This window comes from Poromitra crassiceps (assembly GCF_964638095.1).
Source record: "Poromitra crassiceps genome assembly, chromosome: 27".
In the NCBI taxonomy this organism is placed as follows: domain Eukaryota; kingdom Metazoa; phylum Chordata; class Actinopteri; order Beryciformes; family Melamphaidae; genus Poromitra; species Poromitra crassiceps.
In genome coordinates, this window is record NC_139650.1 from 11,115,667 (window position 1) to 11,137,056 (window position 21,390).

General features: G+C 42.5%; 1 protein-coding gene across 1 annotated transcript in view; it reads left to right on the top strand.

Moving 5' to 3' along the window:
* The first annotated feature begins 11,288 nt into the window (after positions 1 to 11,288).
* The window catches only part of LOC310799009 (cytochrome P450 3A30-like), a 39,298-nt gene continuing 29,196 nt past the window's right edge, over positions 11,289 to 21,390 (top strand). Inside the window, exons 1-2 of the mRNA XM_083661581.1 lie at positions 11,289 to 11,316; positions 17,625 to 17,690. The gene's annotated coding sequence lies outside the window, so the exon portion shown is untranslated. The remainder of the gene's footprint in view (positions 11,317 to 17,624; positions 17,691 to 21,390) is intronic.

The following is a 21,390-nucleotide window of genomic DNA, read 5'->3' on the forward strand; positions in this document are numbered from 1 at the left end:
ATCTTTCTGGAGACATCTTGTTTGAATCATTCACTATAGCATTTTCCTTAGCAGAGTCTGGGGAATTACGTTAATTACTGCGAGCTAAAATACCCAAACACGACCAGTCCTCTCTAGCAGTCGCTAGCAGGGTAACAATAGGCCTACTTGTAACTAGCAGGGTAACAATAAGCCTACTTGTAACTAGCAGGGTAACAATAGGCCTACTTGTAACAGAAAGAGAAGAGGACAGTAAATAATGCGTCACCAACATAGTGTACGTTGTCTCGTCGTGTTCTTGCCGAACTTGTTCATGCAAAAGCATCTAATGACAATAAAAACCCTTGAACATGCTGTAGTATAGTGGACATGCTGTAGTGTAGAGGACATGCTGTAGTGTAGTGGACATGCTGTAGTGTAGTGGACATGCTGTAGTGTAGTGGACATGTGTAGTGGACATGCTGTAGTGTAGTGGACATGCTGTAGTGTAGAGGACATGCTGTAGTGTAGAGGACATGCTGTAGTGTAGAGGACATGCTATAGTGTAGTGGACATGCTGTAGTGTAGTGGACATGCTGTAGTGTAGAGGACATGCTGTAGTGTAGTGGACATGCTGTAGTGTAGTGGACATGCTGTAGTGTAGTGGACATGCTGTAGTGTAGAGGACATGCTGTAGTGTAGTGGACATGCTGTAGTGTAGTGGACATGCTGTAGTGTAGAGGACATGCTGTAGTGTAGTGGACATGCTGTAGTGTAGTGGACATGCTGTAGTGTAGAGGACATGCTGTAGTGTAGTGGACATGCTGTAGTGTAGTGGACATGCTGTAGTGTAGAGGACATGCTGTAGTAGTGTAGTGGACATGCTGTAGTGTAGTGGACATGCTGTAGTGCAGTGGCTGCCATGTCAGCATGTGAGATCATTTATAATTAGTGCTGCATGATTAATCTAATCGCAATCGCAGCACGTGCGATTACATAACCGCAAAAGTGTGCGATTATAATCTTTTTTCACATATTTTTGAGTGTGTGTGTGAGCCTCCTCTAAACTAACGTTACACGCGACGCAGCAAACACACGTTTCTCTGCCATCACACTGGGCATCAACACTAGCGGGAGACTTCTCCCATGCACTCCCGCAAATACGTAATGTTATGCGCAGCACGGTTACATAATATCTTACCGAGAGGCAGAGAGAGAACATCCATGATCGCTAACAGCGAGCTATGCTAACAACTAGCTAGCCCTTCAGAAACGCATGTAAACAGCCATCTGATTAGTGAGAACGTCAGTAAAATAAGGAGAGAGCTGCAGGTGCTTATGCAGAACTAGTGCACGATTAAGTGCACAGTGGGTAATGACCCGCTGTGATGAAGAATATAGCGAGATTAACAAGGACGTTTGATAGCAGCAAAACACTGTCGCAGCTGCCAACAGCAGCACCTCCAGGCTTCAACTACCCTGTCACATGACGCTTTCATGGTCCGTCGATAAAGTCTGCAGATGCACGTTACCTCTCTCTCAAGAAGCGTCACGTGAGTGTGGCGTTTAAGGCCATCTGTCGCTACAAAAGAAATAAACGGGGTGTATCACTGTATTACTGGACAGACATGTAACTAACTTTGCAGTCTGAGCCATGTGCTGTAACACAGTGCCGTTTCTATTTTTCTGGTGTTTCTTTTTTACATGTTTGGGACAGGCAAATGTCTCATTTTTTTTTATTTTTTTGTAAAGATAATTTTATTTCAAATTGTTTTATTTATTTAGTTTTAATATATTTTAAATTGTAACATATTTCATGTATTTTAGTCTGTGATATGTGAAACCGTGGTATTTTTGTCCAAGGTCATCATACAGTCAAAAACTCATGCCGGCACATCCCTATACCATTTGTTTATTAATATCACAATCGCAAATCGCAATATTGTACCATAATCGCTAATCGCACCTTTCCCCCTAATCGTGCAGCACTATTTATAATCTAGAGAAGTTACAATTCAAAACACAGTCGGTGTTTCACAGGCTGTAGGCCTAGTCTATTTCAACACAGGCTGTAGGCCTAGTCTATTTCAATACAGGCTGTAGGCCTAGTCTATTTCAACATAGGCTGTAGGCCTAGTCTATTTCAACACACAGGCTGTAGGCCTAGTCTATTTCAACATAGGCTGTAGGCCTAGTCTATTTCAACACAGGCTGTAGGCCTAGTCTATTTCAACACAGGCTGTAGGCCTAGTCTATTTCAACACACAGGCTGTAGGCCTAGTCTATTTCAATACACAGGCTTTAGGCCTAGTCTATTTCAATACACAGGCTGTAGGCTTAGTCTATTTCAACACAGGCTGTAGGCCTCGTCTATTTCAACACACAGGCTGTAGGCCTAGTCTATTTCAACACACAGGCTGTAGGCCTAGTCTATTTCAACACACAGGCTGTAGGCCTAGTCTATTTCAACACACAGGCTGTAGGCCTAGTCTATTTCAACACACAGGCTGTAGGCCTAGTCCATTTCAACACACAGGCTGTAGGCCTAGTCTATTTCAACACACAGGATTTAGGCCTAGTCTATTTCAACACACAGACTGTAGGCCTAGTCTATTTCAACACACAGGCTGTAGACCTAGTCTATTTCAACACACAGGCTGTAGGCCTAGTCTATTTCAACACACAGGCTGTAGGCCTATTCTATTTCAACACACAGGCTGTAGGCTTAGTCTATTTCAACACACAGGCTGTAGGCCTAGTCTATTTCAACACACAGGCTGTAGGCCTAGTCTATTTCAACACAGGAAATAAGTCAGATAGGGCTGGCTTCCTCCTGGCTCTTCCTGGCTCGTTCCTCTGTGGCTGCTCTTGGCCTAACATTAACCTGTGCATGAATGTGGACACAAATCAATTTATACTTCCTACTTATAATTTCAGAAGGAAATATTTATACTTTCTACTCCACTACACTGATTTCACAGCATTGTTATTATCATCATTGTGTTTCCTGTCTTACCAACAGTCTCTGTTTGATTATGTCACAGCTGATTGGCAGGAAGAGATCTGGTGGAGGAAGAGAGCAAGAGACAAAGATGACTTCTTCACAAGAGGTGAGAACATTAGAATCTGTTGGTAAATGTAATCTGTTAGCTCACCTATTTATAGGATGTTGTACTGTATGTCACAATGATTGCTAAGTATTCTCTCTCCCTCGCTAACTTTGCTAACATTAGCCTGTTGACGTGGTTCTTCCTACATTTATGATGAGATATTTCACAATGCAAAGCTGCTGCTGTTGTGCAGGTCTGGATCAAATAACATAACCTGCCATTTATTTTATCATGTGACATTTTCTGATATGTTACAAACAGTGTTGGGGAAGTTACATTCAAAATACATACTAGTTATTTTCTTTTGAAAGTAATACGTTATTTTACAATATTATTGTCTGTGGAGAGTAACATGTTACTTATCACACTACTTTTGCGTTGCTTTCACCAAAATAACCGCAGAACGACACCACCGTCCCGAAAAAGAATGTCAACCACCCTAAAGTCAGTGTAAATCATCCACAGTTCTAAATGTTATCCTTTCACTTTGTTATTGTTATCTATAGTAGTTATTTGCATAAAAAACACAATTTGATTAGGAAATTATTATATCTTCATTTAAATATGTGCTTTGATCAAAATAAAAAATAAAGTCTTGGCATTGGTAGTTTTAATTATTATAAGCTGCTTAGAACTATAGTGTAGGAAGTTACAGTAAACAGGGCATAATTCCCTCTAATATTCTTTTGTGAAGTCATAACGTTATAATTTACCTTCACCCAATACTTTACTTTATTGAGTAGATGAATGCATCATAATGTAGCTCAATGCACCCTAACGAAGAGCTGACAGCAGCTCAGTTTCAAGTTGTAACTTACATTACTTGACATAGTACAGTAACTGGTATAATATTACCAAAATCCTATTGGCGTTATATTACTGTGTTACTGCTAAAAGTAATATATTACCTGTAATGTGTTACTTTTGTAATGTGTTTCCCCCGAACACTGATTACACAGTACATACAACAAGATATGTTTGTCTGTTAGCATATGCTTTCATATCATAAAATACTTTGTCAGAGATAGTAATGACTTATATCCTTTATATCTTTCTCCATGAAACAGAGAGACACCAATAGACCAAAACGCAACCGCTCTCTGCAGTGTGGGACATCTTTCAGTCAGTCAGGTGACCTAAAAACACATCAACGCATTCACACTGGAGAGAAGCCATTCTCCTGTGACCAATGTGGGAGGAGCTTCAGTTACTCAAGTGACCTAAAAACACATCAACGCATTCACACTGGAGAGAAGCCATTCTCCTGTGACCAATGTGGGAGCAGCTTCAGCCACTCAACTCACCTAAAAACACATCAACGCATTCACACTGGAGAGAAGCCATTCTCCTGTGACCAATGTGGGAGGAGCTTCAGTCGCTCAAGTCACCTAAAAACACATCAACGCATTCACACTGGAGAGAAGCCATTCTTCTGTGACCAATGTGGAAGCAGCTTCAGCGACTCAACTCACCTAAAAACACATCAACGCATTCACACTGGAGAGAAGCCATTCTCCTGTGACCAATGTGGGAGGAGCTTCAGTCGCTCAAGTGACCTAAAAACACATCAACGCATTCACACTGGAGAGAAGCCATTCTCCTGTGACCAATGTGGGAGGAGCTTCAGTCACTCAAATGCCCTAAAAATACATCAACGCATTCACACTGGAGAGAAGCCATTCTCCTGTGACCAATGTGGAAGCAGCTTCAGTCACTCAAATGCCCTAAAAATACATCAACGTATTCACACTGGAGAGAAGCCATACTGGTGTGAACTATGTCCAAGAAGGTTCAGTCAGTCAAGTCAACTAACAAGACATCAACGCATTCACACTGGAGAGAAGCCATACTGGTGTGAACTATGTCCGAGAAGGTTCAGTCGCTCAAGTCACCTAACATTACATCAACGCATTCACACTGGAGAGAAGCCGTACTCCTGTGACCAATGTGAGGGCAGCTTCACTCTCTCAAGTGACCTAGCAGTACATCAGCAACACATTCACAGAAAGTGTTCAGGCTAGCCTCATGCATTCACACTGGAGAGAAGCCATAATGGTGTGACGGGCTGTAAGACAAACTTCACTTAAAGGGAAAGCTCACCCTAAAATCCAAAATAAATATTTTCCCTCTCACCTGTAGTGCTATTTATCCACCTAGATCGTTTTGTGTTAGTTGCCTGAGTTTTGGAGATATCGGTCCCTATCGTTGCATCGGCGCTGTTTCTAGGCCGAACGCCTGGCGCAGCTCAAATCAGTGGGCGTGGACCAGCGCACTTGATATCGTCGTGCTGGCGCTAGACGCAGCCTCAACCATTACAACCACGCCTTTTAAGCGTAAAATTATGCACCGTCATGCTCATTGGATAACTGCAATAAACGAATCGCACGCTTGCCTTTTTAGCTCCAATTCCAGTGATCCCGCAAAACCAGACGAAAGCCAAACGCTCTGCCCCCCCCCCCTCCCTTCATCCAGTCTGTCTGTCTGACTGCATTATAGGCTATTATTCCATATTATTATGCTTCTCAAACCAATCTAACTGCAGTTTCAATACTGCAAGCATGTAAATACGCTACACTATAGCAAGATCAAAGTGAAAATAATGTACTAAATGCATCAGCTAGAAAAATATAGCCTATTAGATTGGTGAAAGTTTGTCCAGAAAGATATCGTTTTCTCTCCCCTGCTGCAGGTAGAATGATCGATGCACATAAATATACCCTACATTATGTAAAGTCATTGCATAAATGTGTTTTTATTGTAAAACTAAATGTCAAGTAGGGCCAAGTTATTGGAGCGGACATCACAGTATAGCACATCACAGAAGCGCGTTCCGCTGTCACTTATCTAAATCACGTTAAACCCACAAGGGGTATATATAGGCTCAAGAGGACATATATGTTTCACATAGGGTGGTGTTTCATTTCGATGTTTTATTTGGTCCAATATTGAAATGTTCGACAATTGCAGGTTGTCTTACCATTACACATTATTTTAGATCTACCTTTTATATCTATTTCGGCTCATTTGGTTGCTATTTAGTAGCGAAATGGAGGACCCAATTGCATGCTGGGAGTGGACATTCACAGGCAGTAAACTTACAACTGCTATTTCCTATGGGAAGCTGGGTGCTGCTATGTGTTGTGTCTGTTTGAGCGAGGGAGTCAGAGAGAGAGAGAGAAGGGTGACTCAGAGGCAGAAGAGCACTGGCGCACTGAATAGGCCTGGTTTCAGAGAGAGACAGAGAAGGGTGACAGGGGAGAGGCACAAGTGCACTGGCGCACTGAATAGGCCTGGTTTTCAAAGGCGCAAAGCGCTAAATGTAGGCCAGGTGCGAAGATAGCACTACGCCGGTAGTTAGCGCCGACACGCCCACTTTGGCCCATTCTGGGACTGCGCCACGCCCATTCAGCCTAAAGCGCATTTGGCAGCCTAAAGCCATATTGATATCGTCCCAAAACAGGCGCAAGGCACGTTTTTTTGCGTTTAAGGCCCGTTTTAGCGCCGAAGGCTTGTGGGAGAATAGGGCCCATCAACCCTAAAGATTTCTGCCGTCTCTCAAATACAATGGAACTGGATGGCACTCGGCTTGTGGTGGTCGAAGTGACAAAAACATACATTTGAAAAACTCAACAGCAATATGTCTCCTTCCAGAAATCATGACCCAGTTATTCAAGATAATCCACCACCCTTGTTGTATGCAGTTTCATGTAGGAACTATTTTCTTTAGACCGAACTACACCCACTAGCTACTAGTTAGTTCCTACATGAAACTGCTCACAACTAGGTCTGTGTTATCTTGGGTAACCGGGTCATTATTTCTGGAAAGAGACATTGCTGTTGAGTTTTCCAAATGTATGTTTTTGCCGTTTTGAGCAGCACAAGCCGAGTGCCATCCAGTTCCATTGTATTGTAGAAAAGGCAGAAATCTCTACGCCTGATATCTCCAAAACTCAGCAACTCACACCAAAGCGATGTCGATGGATAAATAGCACTATATGTAAGAGGAAAAACATGTCATTTTGGATTTTAGGGTGAGCTGTCCCTTTAAGCACTATCAAACGAGAGGGAGGGCTGTTGTACTGTGATATCGTCACGGCTACGATTCGTTCGTAGGCACGAGGACGCAGCCTGAGTGCCGAAGATAATCACAGCCGTGACGATATTAAGAGTACAAACCGCACGACCTTGAGTGTGATATTGCTTTTATACAACAGTTGTACAGATGTAAACAAAGCTATTCATCAAGAAATAATCACATTTTAAAGTCATTTGAGACAACAGATGCTTTCTGTCTGTTATTTGTCTCCACCAATAAAAAATAGTTCCCTTAGGACTGGAGTGCACTACCAGGAGTTGCCAAACAATAACAGGTGAACTTGCTGCCCGCAGTTTCCCGAATGATTTCAGCTTACCGATCATAATTAAGATCAAATGTATCCATATCACTGTCCTAGTGTCTCCATATGTATCATATCACTGTCCCTACTAGTGTCTCCATATGTATCATATCACTGTCCCTACTAGTGTCTCCATATGTATCATATCACTGTCCCTACTAGTGTCTCCATATGTATCATATCACTGTCCCTACTAGTGTCTCCATATGTATCATATCACTGTCCCTACTAGTGTCTCCATATGTCTCATATCACTGTCCCTACTAGTGTCTCCATATGTATCATATCACTGTCCCTACTAGTGTCTCCATATGTATCATATCACTGTCTCTACTAGTGTCTCCATATGTATCATATCACTGTCCCTACTAGTGTCTCCATATGTATCATATCACTGTCCCTACTAGTGTCTCCATATGTATCATATCACTGTCCCTACTAGTGTCTCCATATGTATCATATCACTGTCCCTACTAGTGTCTCCATATGTATCATATCACTGTCCCTACTAGTGTCTCCATATGTATCATATCACTGTCCCTACTAGTGTCTCCATATGTCTCCATATCACTGTCCCTACTAGTGTCTCCATATGTATCATATCACTGTCCCTACTAGTGTCTCCATATGTATCATATCACTGTCCCTACTAGTGTCTCCATATGTATCATATCACTGTCCCTACTAGTGTCTCCATATGTATCATATCACTGTCCCTACTAGTATCTCCATATGTATCATATCACTGTCCCTACTAGTGTCTCCATATGTATCATATCACTGTCCCTACTAGTGTCTCCATATGTATCATATCACTGTCCCTACTAGTGTCTCCATATGTCTCCATATCGCTGTCCCTACTAGTGTCTCCATATGTATTATATCACTGTCCCTACTAGTGTCTCCATATGTCTCATATCACTGTCCCTACTAGTGTCTCCATATGTATCATATCACTGTCCCTACTAGTGTCTCCATATGTATCATATCACTGTCCCTACTAGTGTCTCCATATGTCTCATATCACTGTCCCTACTAGTGTCTCCATATGTATCATATCACTGTCCCTACTAGTGTCTCCATATGTATCATATCACTGTCCCTACTAGTATCTCCATATGTATCATATCACTGTCCCTACTAGTGTCTCCATATGTATCATATCACTGTCCCTACTAGTATCTCCATATGTATCATATCACTGTCCCTACTAGTATCTCCATATGTATCATATCGCTGTCCCTACTAGTGTGTAAATGTCCTTGTTGCTATACTGTTTTAATGGACAGTTTTTCTCATATAGTCTAGAAATAGACCATTATTATCCTTTGTCAAAGTCAGATTCTTCACATACTCCATTCCAGTTATAAATCATTAAATCATTTCTAAATGTAACTATAGATTTGTCAGTTCTGCTTCTCTTGTATTTTATTTCCTTAATTAAACTCCCTCTTCTTCCTATAATCACATTCATGAATTGAAAAGACAGGCAGGTGATCGCTGATGTCGTTCATTAATAATCCACTCAGTGTTGTTTTCCATAATGGTTTGTGAATATATTGTCAGTCAGGGTGGCACAGTGGGATGTTATTTGAATCAGCTGTGCCACCGTTTCTGAAGGCAAGACACCCAGGTAAAACAAACAACGTTTTTTATGTACCTCAGCACTCAAGACCTAAACAGACAGTCGTACACGGATTCAAGAAAAAGGTCTAACCAAACATGAAAAGACAAATTGGACGCTCGCAGTAGCGGAGCGTACGCCGGGGCAGAGGGTGCGGCCGCCACGGGCCCACTCGTCAGGGGGGCCCATCAAAAAAAAAAAAAAGAAAAAAAAAAAAAATTTTTTTTTTTTTTTTTTGCAGGCCAGGCCACCTGGCTGGCAACCTGTGTTTTTATTTTTCTTCTTCAGAACAAGCTTGTCTGTAAAGTGGCTTCACTGTAGTCTTTCTTGGACATAATATTACTTGGCTCAATGAGTGACAAATTGTGTTTTCGGATATAGGGGCTATCAGCTATTTTACAGTTGTGACTTAAAATGACTTTATTTAATAAAGTCAGTGGTGTGAGTCTGAGAGGAATTCAATCAATAGACAATAACATTGGTGTGTTTAAAATGAGATATTCCACTAAATATGGCTAAAACCGATTCAAACATGCAAAAAAGGCACATTTTTCTTCGCGGCCTGGCAGGCCCGGTTCTACGGGGGTGCAAAAGCATGCATTGCACCCTTATTTGTCTGCATGCTTAGTTGAAAAGTAAAAAAAAAAAAAAAAATTTTTTTTTTTATAAATGCTACAGCTGCACACTTACTGTTTAAACTTGAATTATAGTTGTTGTTTTTCTTTGTTCTTTGATGTGATTTTATGGCTTTTTGGCACCTATATGTAACCTTTTAAGGTTGAGATAATTGTATTATCATTATATGGTCCAAATATTTCAGTAAAGCACTTGAAACATTTGAAATATTCTTGCTTGGGTGGTATCATTCTACTTGAAATGATGGTCAAATGCATTATTTTTAGTAAAATAACATGTCAAATTTTTCGGGCGGCCGGCCTTTGGCCGGCCGGGCATCTGCACCCCTTCCTATCTAGGTTGCACCCCTAGTCATCTTGTTCTGGAACCGGCCCTGCAGCCTGGCCTGGCCTTCAAAAAAAATTTTTTTTTTTTTTTTTTTTTTTTTTTGATGGGGCCCCCCTAAGAGCTTCGCCCCCTCTGGGCTGATAGGGTCGCTCCGCCCCTGGGACGCTGGCATTCTTGTTACAGTATTGCCATACTGTAGTAGTTTGAAATGTGACGCTTTTATAATACAGTAGGTGGCGGTAATGCAACACATGGATGCCAGCCGCCATAAAACCTAAAAGAAGAAGAAGCAGCCGAAGGGGAAGAAGAAGTGATGTGCATTCTGATATTCTGATCCACACTCCATTTCAGAAGGTGGCGGTGATGCACCATAAGTTGTTTGCCAACCGCCATAAAACACTAGTAGAAGAAGAAGAAGCGATGCGCTTGTTGACCACCCATTCCATTCCATTCTGCTTAGTCACTTCTATCTGTGCGGGTGGCTAAATGTAAGTGTAACCCAGTTGAAAAAGTGATTTGGTTTAATAAGTTATTTTGGGTACAGTTGTACGTTTGAAATAATATATTCATGTTGCCAAAATAACAGTTGTATTATATTGCATTATGTTGAAATGGTTGAAATATTCATTGTTATCAGAATATGTATGAGTTATGATAAAAGTTTGTTTACTTACCTATGAAGAAGAATGGCCAATCCGGAGCGAGGGTGATGGTTCAGTGGAACGGAAGGAGGAAGTGATCGGGAGAGAGGGAAAAAGAAAACAACATGAGATGATGGTGAATTGCTAGCAGCCAGATATCTAAGAAACTTTTAGAAAACGTAACGCACGTTTTTCCTCCTACAGTCTTATCGTTGACCAGTTTAGTGACCTACTAATCGGGAGTGTAAACTGTAAGTGAGACTGGCGGATATATAGTAGACTTCGGCTAGAAGTTACTGAGAGTTATTCTCCAGTCAATGCACTGTTAGCAAGCTAGTTAGCTAAGCTAGCTAAAGACGTCTATCAGCGTGGAGCGCTCTGTTAACCCAGCAGACATACGCTGCTGCTGCTACGCCTGCCTACAGAGGATCATCACGGACAGTCGGACACACCAGATAGCGGTTTGAGCCACCTGTGGATGCTCAAACTTCCTCTGGCAACGTTGGATTTCGTACTGACCAAGCAGCTTCGCCGAGAAGAGCCTGGTGACGCGAGGTTACCAAGCAGCTACCAGAAGCAACGCCTCTAATCTCTTCTGATCTCTAATGACTTCTTCACAAGAGGTGAGAACATTATAATCTGTTGGTCAATTTAATCTGTTAGGTCGTCTATTTATAGGATGTTGTACTGTATGTCACAATGATTGATAAGTATTCTATTCTAGTCTATTTCAACACACAGGCTGTAGGCCTAGTCTATTTCAACACACAGGCTGTAGGCCTAGTCTATTTCAACACACAGGCTGTAGGCCTAGTCTATTTCAACACACAGGCTGTAGGCCTAGTCTATTTCAACACACAGGCTGTAGGTCTAGTCTATTTCAACACACAGGCTGTCAGCCTAGTCTATTTCAACACACAGGCTGTAGGCCTAGTCTATTTCAACACACAGGCTGTAGGCCTAGTCTATTTCAACACACAGGCTGTAGGCCTAGTCTATTTCAACACACAGGCTGTAGGCCTAGTCTATTTCAACACACAGGCTGTAGGTCTAGTCTATTTCAACACACAGGCTGTCAGCCTAATCTATTTCAACACACAGGCTGTAGGCCTAGTCTATTTCAACACACAGGCTGTAGGTCTAGTCTATTTCAACACACAGGCTGTAGGCCTAGTCTATTTCAACACACAGGCTGTAGGCCTAGTCTATTTCAACACACAGGCTGTAGGCCTAGTCTATTTCAACACACAGGCTGTAGGTCTAGTCTATTTCAACACACAGGCTGTCAGCCTAGTCTATTTCAACACACAGGCTGTAGGCCTAGTCTATTTCAACACACAGGCTGTAGGCCTAGTCTATTTCAACACACAGGCTGTAGGCCTAGTCTATTTCAACACACAGGCTGTAGGCCTAGTCTATTTCAACACACAGGCTGTAGGTCTAGTCTATTTCAACACACAGGCTGTCAGCCTAGTCTATTTCAACACACAGGCTGTAGGCCTAGTCTATTTCAACACACAGGCTGTAGGCCTAGTCTATTTCAACACACAGGCTGTAGGTCTAGTCTATTTCAACACACAGGCTGTAGGCCTAGTCTATTTCAACACACAGGCTGTAGTTCTAGTCTATTTCAACACACAGGCTGTAGGCCTAGTCTATTTCAACACACAGGCTGTAGGCCTAGTCTATTTCAACACACAGGCTGTCAGCCTAGTCTATTTCAACACACAGGCTGTAGGCCTAGTCTATTTCAACACACAGGCTGTAAGCCTAGTCTATTTCAACACACAAGCTGTAGGCCTAGTCTATTTCAACACACAGGCTGTTAGGTCTAGTCTATTTCAACACAGGCTGTAGGCCTAGTCTATTTCAACACACAGGCTGTAGGCCTAGTCTATTTCAACACACAGGCTGTAGGCCTAGTCTATTTCAACACACAGGCTGTAGGCCTAGTCTATTTCAACTAGGGGTGTCAAAAATAATCGATTATAAGATGCATCGCGATGCGGATGTGCACGATTCTGCATCGATTCACAAATGTCAAAAATCGATTATTAACACGTTCACTGCCAATGACGTATTAATCCGTCAAAAATAATCCAACGGTTGACTGCCAATGACGTATTAACACAGGGCTCGACATTAACGGCTGCCCGGTTGCCCCGGGCAACCAAAAAAAACATGGGGCAACCATTTCTTGGTCTTTGGTTGCCCCAGGGGCAACCACGATTTAACATGCAACAAAATATGTACAGCAGCAAACAGCAAAATATACACCAAATAAATGTTTTAATACTTGTTGTGAGTGACATATATGTGACATTTTATTGCTGTTACAATCAAAACGATGTTACTAATTACCAGTCGGAACCTACGTGATGCATGCTGCACGTGCGGTATGTTTAACGAGTACTGACTGGTGGGGCTGCTCGCACACAATCACAGCGGCTGCAAGACGCAAGAAGAACCACGTCCGCCCGCAGCCCCGCACAGAAACAAAGGACGAGGAAATTGTCATTGAGGTGAAATACTAGTGCGTCTTTGAACGGGACGGAAAACGAATGCTATACTGCAAAGCATGTAGCCTACAACAAGTGCGCTCCCCGCATCGGCGAGTGTCCGCACGGAAAAGTGAGTCAAATCAGCAGATGCGCCCCTCCACAAGGCTGCTGTGCAGACGGTTTTCGCCTGGCCGTGCACACCCCGAATTGTGTAACTACGTGGACGCGGCTGGGCGGACAAAGTGGAGTTTTCAAGACTCCAGCTCACTTCCGCGAGCAGATACCCACATAGTGTATAAACGCTCCACACGTTTCCTCGTCAAGATTCAGTCTCTCATTTCCGTGCGACAGTCCAAACTTCAAGCATAATTCCAGCATAACGCTATACTGCAAAGCATGTAGCCTACAACAAGCCTACAACATAGACCTCGACCAGGACATCCTTCAAAAACGTTTTACCACCGCGTATATGTGCTGAGGAATGATTTGCATCCCTGGCCTGTCAGCCTCTCATACGGGGTGAGAGAGAGGGATTGCAGGGCCGCTTCTGGGCCTTCTGGGGCCCTATGCAACATCAGAGTGGGGGCCCCAAACCACTGTCATCATAGTATCCCTGAATGAACATGAGGAGGGCAGGCCCGGCGTTAGGGGCGGGCCTGACCGGGCCGCCTGACCGGGCCGGGCCCCCCCATTCAACAAACTGCCCCCCCCCCCCCCCCCATTAAAAAAAAAAAAAATCTTTTTTTTTTTTTTTTTTTTTTGCTAAAAACGTTTTTCTGTTTTTCTGTTTTAAAGTTTAACATGGAATCTGGCTGTCATTAGGCATTGATTAACTCAATGCTATTGCTAACTGTTACTTTGAACATCCATTTGCAATGATTCTGGCTGGATATTAACTATTGTAAATTTGTCACAATGAATGCAATTTGTGCACAATGTGTAAATACACTTAATATTAATTGTTTAGGCCTAATTATTTGTAAAGTCACAACACATTAGAGATGTGTGTAGTTCTTCACAGATTTAGCCTCTTCATTTTGCTCTCAAATGCACCAGGTTGACAAATTTTACTTTAAAATGTACAAAATCTTCTTCCGGGGGAGAATCCCCCCGGACCCCCCTTGGGTAGCTTGGCCCCCCCAAGCTAGGGGCAGGCCCCCTCTGTAACTTGGGTCTGGAGCTGGGCCTGGAGGAGGGTAGGCTACTTAATTATCAATAATGCTTTTAATTAATAAATTAAGCACAATATGAACAATAACTGTTAAAAAATATATGAAAATGAAAGTTCACAAATATTAGTTAAATCCTTTCAGTGCAAATGCATTATAAAAACAAAAAATAAGATTTGTTTAGAAAACGAAATGACACAAATTTATTATTATTATTATTATCATTATTACTACTACTACACCCGGTGCGCACACTGAATAGGCCTATTATACTATACTATAGACTATTATACTTACTTTTCTGTCACATCGTCATTATTAAGCCGGCTTATGACTGCATAGTATCTTAATTACTCAAAATATAAGGCGACTAAAATTGGGCAACCATATTTTTATTCGGGCAACCAAAAGCTCTTGCCAGGTTGCCCCTCCGGCAACCACTTTTAAAAGTTAACGTCGAGCCCAAACACATTGAGTGCCAGCCGTTTTTTCAATCCTGTAGGTAAGTTGTGCCAGAGTTTTTTTTGAGGATTCTGGCTCATTTTACAAGAGCCGAGGATTATTTTCTGTTAAGACTTCGTGAACACCAATCATCTAAAAAGAACTAATAGAATGTGTGCTTTCTCTGTCTAAAAGAGTTAGTTTGCAGAGTTAGTAGTTATGTAGATATTAGCCGTTGAGTACAGCATGGTTTCAGAGATTTTCAGAGAGTTTGGAGATAAATGGATTTTTAGAACCACCTCACGTGCCTGTGATTATGGGTGCCCTTGGGCAAGTCTGTATACTGTATTGTGTGTGTGTGTGTGTGTGTGTGTGTGTGTGTGTGTGTGTGTGTGTGTGTGTGTGTGTGTGTGTGTGTGTGTGTGTGTGTGTGTGTTTGCGCGTTGCTCCGCGGCTCTGAGAGGAAGAGATCTCTGTCCGTTCTTTGCCCCCACAGCGTGTCTGTCTCCCACTCTGTGTTCTCTCTCTCTCTCTCTCTCTCTCTCTCTCTCTCTCTCTCCTCTCTCTCTCTCTCTCTCTCTCTCTCTCCTCTCTCTCTCTCTCGGGACTAGAGAGAGAGAGAGAGAGAGAGAGTGTGTGTGTGTCTCCAAACTCCTCCCTCCGTCTGTGCTGCGGAGGGAGGAGGCTCCGCGGCCGCTCTCGGCAGTCTGGACTGTAAAACTGTTCGTTTCTTGAGGTGTCGGCTGAGAGCTTTGAAGAAGCTTTTGCGATTCTGGTCTTATTTATGCGCAAAGGTACTCGAGTGTGTGTGTGTGCGTGCGCGCGCGCGCGTGTGTGTGTGTGTGTGTGTGTGTGTGTGTGTGTGTGTGTGTGTGAAATCGAAAGAGTTTTCGCCCAGCTATTTCCTCGAAAATTAGACTGGCTTTCCAGCGGACCCGTGGCTGTGGCTTTCTCTCTGTCTGGAGAACTGTCGCCACTTAGTGGTCGGTAAAATAGATTATACACATTCTCTTCCTCCAATATTGATATAGAAGACGTAAAAGGGGTTGATTGATGTCCCACCGTCAAAAAAAAAAAATGTTTATGTAAGACGAGATATCTCGTCTTTGGCACTCAACGGGTGGATTATGTAAGACGAGATATCTCGTCCATGGCACTCAAGGTGTTAATACGTCAAAAAAATGCATTTTTTTTTTTTGACCGTGGGATGTGCATCTAACCCTTTTACATCTCTTATATAATTATTGGAGCCACCGAACGTTTACAACCCATTCCACCGACCCACTAAGTGGCGACAGTGCTCTCCTGACTAGAGGAAGGCAAGCAAAAAGCAGCCATTCTCATGAAAATGGATGGGGGAAAACGCTTTCGTTTTCGCGCTGATTGCTGGCGATGCGGGATTGCAAATTTGCATAATAGATTACAGGTGGAACACACTTTGAAACACGCAGCATAAATATGACTAGAATCGCAAAAGCTTCATCAAAGCTCTCAACCAAAACTCCAAGAAGCGAGCGAGTCCATCCAGACTTCCTCAAACAGCGGCCGCGCAGACAGGCAGCAGCAGCAGCAAAGCAGTGAGACTGGTGACAAGCTTGTGACGGCCGCTGCAGCCAAGAAGAACGCCCACGGAGGGAGGAGTTGGAAGCAGAGGGGGGTTTCCTGCTGTTATGGAGGAAATTACTGTTCAAAACTATTGTTTAGATGTCTGACGTCTTACTGATGCCAAAAATGAATGGTTAAAGTGACTGTTCTATCGAATTTCACAAAAAGCCGTTTATCTCTGAATAATTTTTCTGACGCTGAAACCATGCTGTATTCAACTGCTAATGCTTACATAACTACTAACTCTACAAACTAACTCTTTTAGACAGAGAAAGCACACATTCTATTAGTTCTTTTGAGATATTGTGTGTTCACAAAATCTTAGCAGAAAAGAATCCTCGGGTCTTGAAAGATGAGCCAGAATCCTCAAAAAACCCCTCTGGCAGAAGCTAACTACAGTAAAAAAAAAACGTCTGGCAGTGAATGTGTTAAAAAAAATATATAAATATATATATATATATATATATATATATATATATATATATATATATATATATATATAATCAAATAAAATATAATGGAAGTACATGCAGTTGTTTATTTTAATTGTGGATCATAATACAATGCAATTCCAAATGCACTTTTATTTTAAAAGTAGCCACACAGTGAGAAAAAAGAAAGTGAGAAAAAATAAATCATGTATTGCGGAAAAAAGTGATGCATCGTTTTAAGATGCATCGAGATGCATCGATAATCGTAATCGAATCGTAGCCCTCTGAATCGTAATCGAATCGTGAGGCCAGTGAAGATTCACAGCCCTAATTTCAACACACAGGCTGTAGCCCTAGTCTATTTCAACACACAGGCTGTAGGCCTAGTCTATTTCAACACACAGGCTGTAGGCCTAGTCTATTTCAACACACAGGCTGTAGGCCTAGTCTATTTCAACACACATGCTGTAGGCCTAGTCTATTTGAACACACAGGCTGTAGGCCTAGTCTATTTCAACACACAGGCTGTAGGCCTAGTCTATTTCAACACAGGAAATAAGTCAGATAGGGCTGGCTACCTCTTCCTGACTGGTTCCTCTGCGGCTGCTCTGGGCCTAACATTAACCTGGGCATGAATGTGGACACAAATCAATTTATACTTCCTAATTATAATTTCAGAAGGAAATATTGTACTTTCTACTCCACTACACTGATTTCACAGCATTGTTATGATCATCATTGTGTTTCCTGTCTTACCAACAGTCTCTGTTTGATTATGTCACAGCTGATTGGCAGGAAGAGATCTGGTGGAGGAAGAGAGCAAGAGACAAAGATGACTTCTTCACAAGAGGTGAGAACATTAGAATCTGTTGGTAAATGTAATCTGTTAGCTCACCTATTTATAGGATGTTGTACTGTATAGCCACTTCTTAACGTGCGGTGGAACCCGTATTATAACCTGCTCCTAGCCGGTTGGCCTGCATGTTAAACAACAATTAGCCGGCCTACGCGCACTCCCGCGAGTCCGTATCTTATTCACCTCGCTCGCCGGTGTAAGATCCAGATTAGCGCAAAAGGAGCTGTTGTTTAACTCTGGCAGGTCATTATCCGCAGATCCGTCCACACACACACACACAGCGTTGAGCAGTGAGAGAGAGGCAGGGGGGAAGGAAAGTGAAAGTGGAGCAGAACCGCGCTCTCCTGAGAATACGAGGCAGCAGGATGACTGAAGCAAATGAAACTCAAACTATCACAAAGAGCAGCCGAGATTCTGACACTTTTTGCGCGATGCGTGCCGCTCTATCTGCCTGTTTGTCTCTCTGCCAGTGCCCGCATGTCTGTTTAGTGTGTGTGTGTGGCATGTCATTTTTAACGCTGTTCATAACGAGCAGAGCGTGTTTAGGCTATCGTACGGCTCCATCCCCAAATTAATTTTCATCGTCCCTGAAGCTACTGTGCGCCCACACTGCGGAGTGGATAGGAGCTGACTGACTCTGACTGATAGGCTATCAAACTTTTGTGGGGAGAAATACATTTAAAACTAGTCAGATATGACTTGAATGCCACTTGTAAAATAAATCACCCGCAGTGATTGATGACGGTGCGACCACTATTTTGACTGCCTCATTTTTGGCACAATGCCACCCCTCGTTGTCAATGGGCTCTGTTAAAACGGCATGTTTTTGAATGGAGTTTGGTTACAAATTCGCTAAAGCTGTTTCCTATCACATTTCTTGTTTTCGACCACTGGCAGAAAAAACGGCTCATATCCAGTTGTTTCTTAACAAAGACCCCTCATGTTTAGAAAGGCAAAACCTGAAAATATCCTGCTCTCTCTAGCCTGACATGATTCAGATTTCATGTTTAAAAGGCACTTAACACTTTGAGTGCCACGGCCCTTGGGCAAAAGGTGCTGTACTGTGCCACATAGGCCGCAATGCATTTTAATATAGCCATATCATTTTTTGTGTTCCTCTTATATGGACAACCAATAGCCTCAATGAAACTTTGAACCCTTCTGTTTCATAAAAAAAAAAAACTGTGTTTATAAACCATTCCATTTTGGAAATACACCCCTCTGAAAAAGAGTGTTTTCGACCGAAAAGAGCATGCTGAAATTAGTTTCTGAGATAATCACATCTTTATGTTAGAAAGGCGACAGAATTAATTCTGCTTTGAGTTGAACAAACATCGAGCCTGCTGCTGCCTGGGTGTGTGTACTGTCAATGGGTGTATGCTGTTAGTGCCCTGCGTGCCGCACCCCCCTCCTCCTCCTCCTCCGTGGTGGGAGGAGTCGAGTGTCTCTGTTCTGCTGCGGTTTGCTCTGTTTGATCTGCACTGAAAAGTCCGCTGCCTGCACCCCCCGCTTTTTTACAGCGTGTCCTCGGCTCCCAGCTGAGAATAATGTAACTTTTCATAAAGACGCTGGTGTCGCCGTGTCGGCAACTAAATCATATGGATGGACTATCGCAGCGGACACGGATGGGGCTCAATTGTGGCAGCAGATTAGGGATGGGCATTTTAAGCAATTTAAATACTCGAGTACTCTCCTTCTATTATGAACGAGTACTCGAGTACTTGCGTGGGGGGGGGGGGGGGGCGGGGGGTCTGTGTGATTACTATGGTAATGACGGAGCAGGGGTAATCTGCTGTGTGTGGGGCTGTTCACACATAACGTTTGCATTTTTGCATGGAGAAAGCGCTACCTGGAGCATGTGAGGAGAGGGACTGACTGACTGTGATATTAGGTGAGGTGACGCTCAGCTAACGTCTAAAGCCTACCTCAGACAGCATCTCCGATGGTTGGATGGATGGCATTAGCGCTTCGGAGCGGACAATATTGTTGTGAAACAAGCGAAGGCTCAATTCCAATACATGTCCATTGTCCAGTATCATCAATTTTACTTACACTAACGTAAATCCACGGATTACAAGGTCCGGTGTTCTGCCAAAAAGTGAAAACTGACCACTGACCAGTGTGATTAACGTTACAGCTGCAGCTAAATAGTGATCACCATGAAACGATTGTCTCCCAAAAAGCGATTCTTTCTCCACATTTCTTGTGACTAACGTTATGGGAAACGACAGTGTAGTCAGTAAACTACTGCAAAGTTTTGAATGAGTTTTATCGGGCGTGCGCTATGAAGAAGCGTGCATCTGTCTCCTTCGGGAGCATATCTTCAGCCACCATTTTCGGGATGAGCTGGAAAACTTCCGGTTAAAACTTTCAAAATAATGTTACTTAAACAAAACAAAGTAAATAGCTTATTTATGCACGTTGGAGGAGAAAAGGGTATTTCAACGAACGAAGCAGCAAACCTTGTATCAAAATACTCGTGATGTTATATGGCGTGAAACTATGGCTGTAACGCATTACTCAAAGTAGATAAGGTTACAACTTGCGTTACAATAAGCCTTTTATTTTGAAATCAACAAAGCGGATGATGTACTTGTACATTGTGGCTGACTTGACGCCCGTGCAGTTCATGCTGGCAGATCCACATAACGATGCATGCGTAGATTTAGACCATTTTTAAAGGGGTGGGGAGTGGGGCGAGTACCCGGACAGCGCAAACGTTACTCGAGTACTGACGTTATGAACGAGCACTCGAGTACCCGAGTACTCGCGCCCATCCCTACAGCAGATGACTGCTGTTCACAGGCACAGCTAACGACGTTATGCTTCAAGCATATCAATGGCGATTTCCGTTTCCTCATGACTTCTTCTCTCTTTTCTCCTGGCCCTTGTCTAATCGGGAGGGCACTGTCGCCACCTAAGGGTTCTGTAAAATAGGTTAGACACATTCAATAGCTCCCATATTGTAAGAGGCGATGTAAGAGGCTTAGATCGACATTCCCCCGTCAAAATATGAATTTGGAGTTATTGACGCCATATGGCGTCGCTGGCACTCAATGTGTTAAGTCAGAATGATTGCTAAGTATTCTCTCTCCCTCGCTAACTTTGCTAACATTAGCCTGTTGACGTGGTTCTTCCTACATTTATGATGTGATATTTCACAATGCAAAGCTGCTGCTGTTGTCCAGGTCTGGATCAAATAAAATAACCTGCCATTTATTTTATGATGTGCAATTTTCTGATATGTTACAAACAGTGTTGGGCAAGTTACATTCAAAATGTACATACTAGTTATTTTCTTTTGAAAGTAATAAGTTACTTTAAAATATTATTGTCTGTGTAGAGTAACTTGTTACTTATCACACTACTTTTGCATTGCTTTCACCAAAATAAGCGCAGAACGACACCACCGTCCCGAAAAACATTTTCAACCGCCCTAAAGTCAGTATAAACTGTCAACAGTTCTCAATGTTATCCTTTTACTTTGTTATTGTCATCTATAGTGGTTATTTGCATAAAAAACACAATTTGATTAGGAAATTATTACCGTATATCTTTATTTAAATATGTGCTTTGATCAAAATAAAAAAATAGTCTTGGCATTAGTCGTTTTAATTATTATAAGCTGCTTCGATCTATAGTGTAGGAAGTTACAGTAAACAGGGCATAATTCCCTCTAATATTTTTTTGTGAA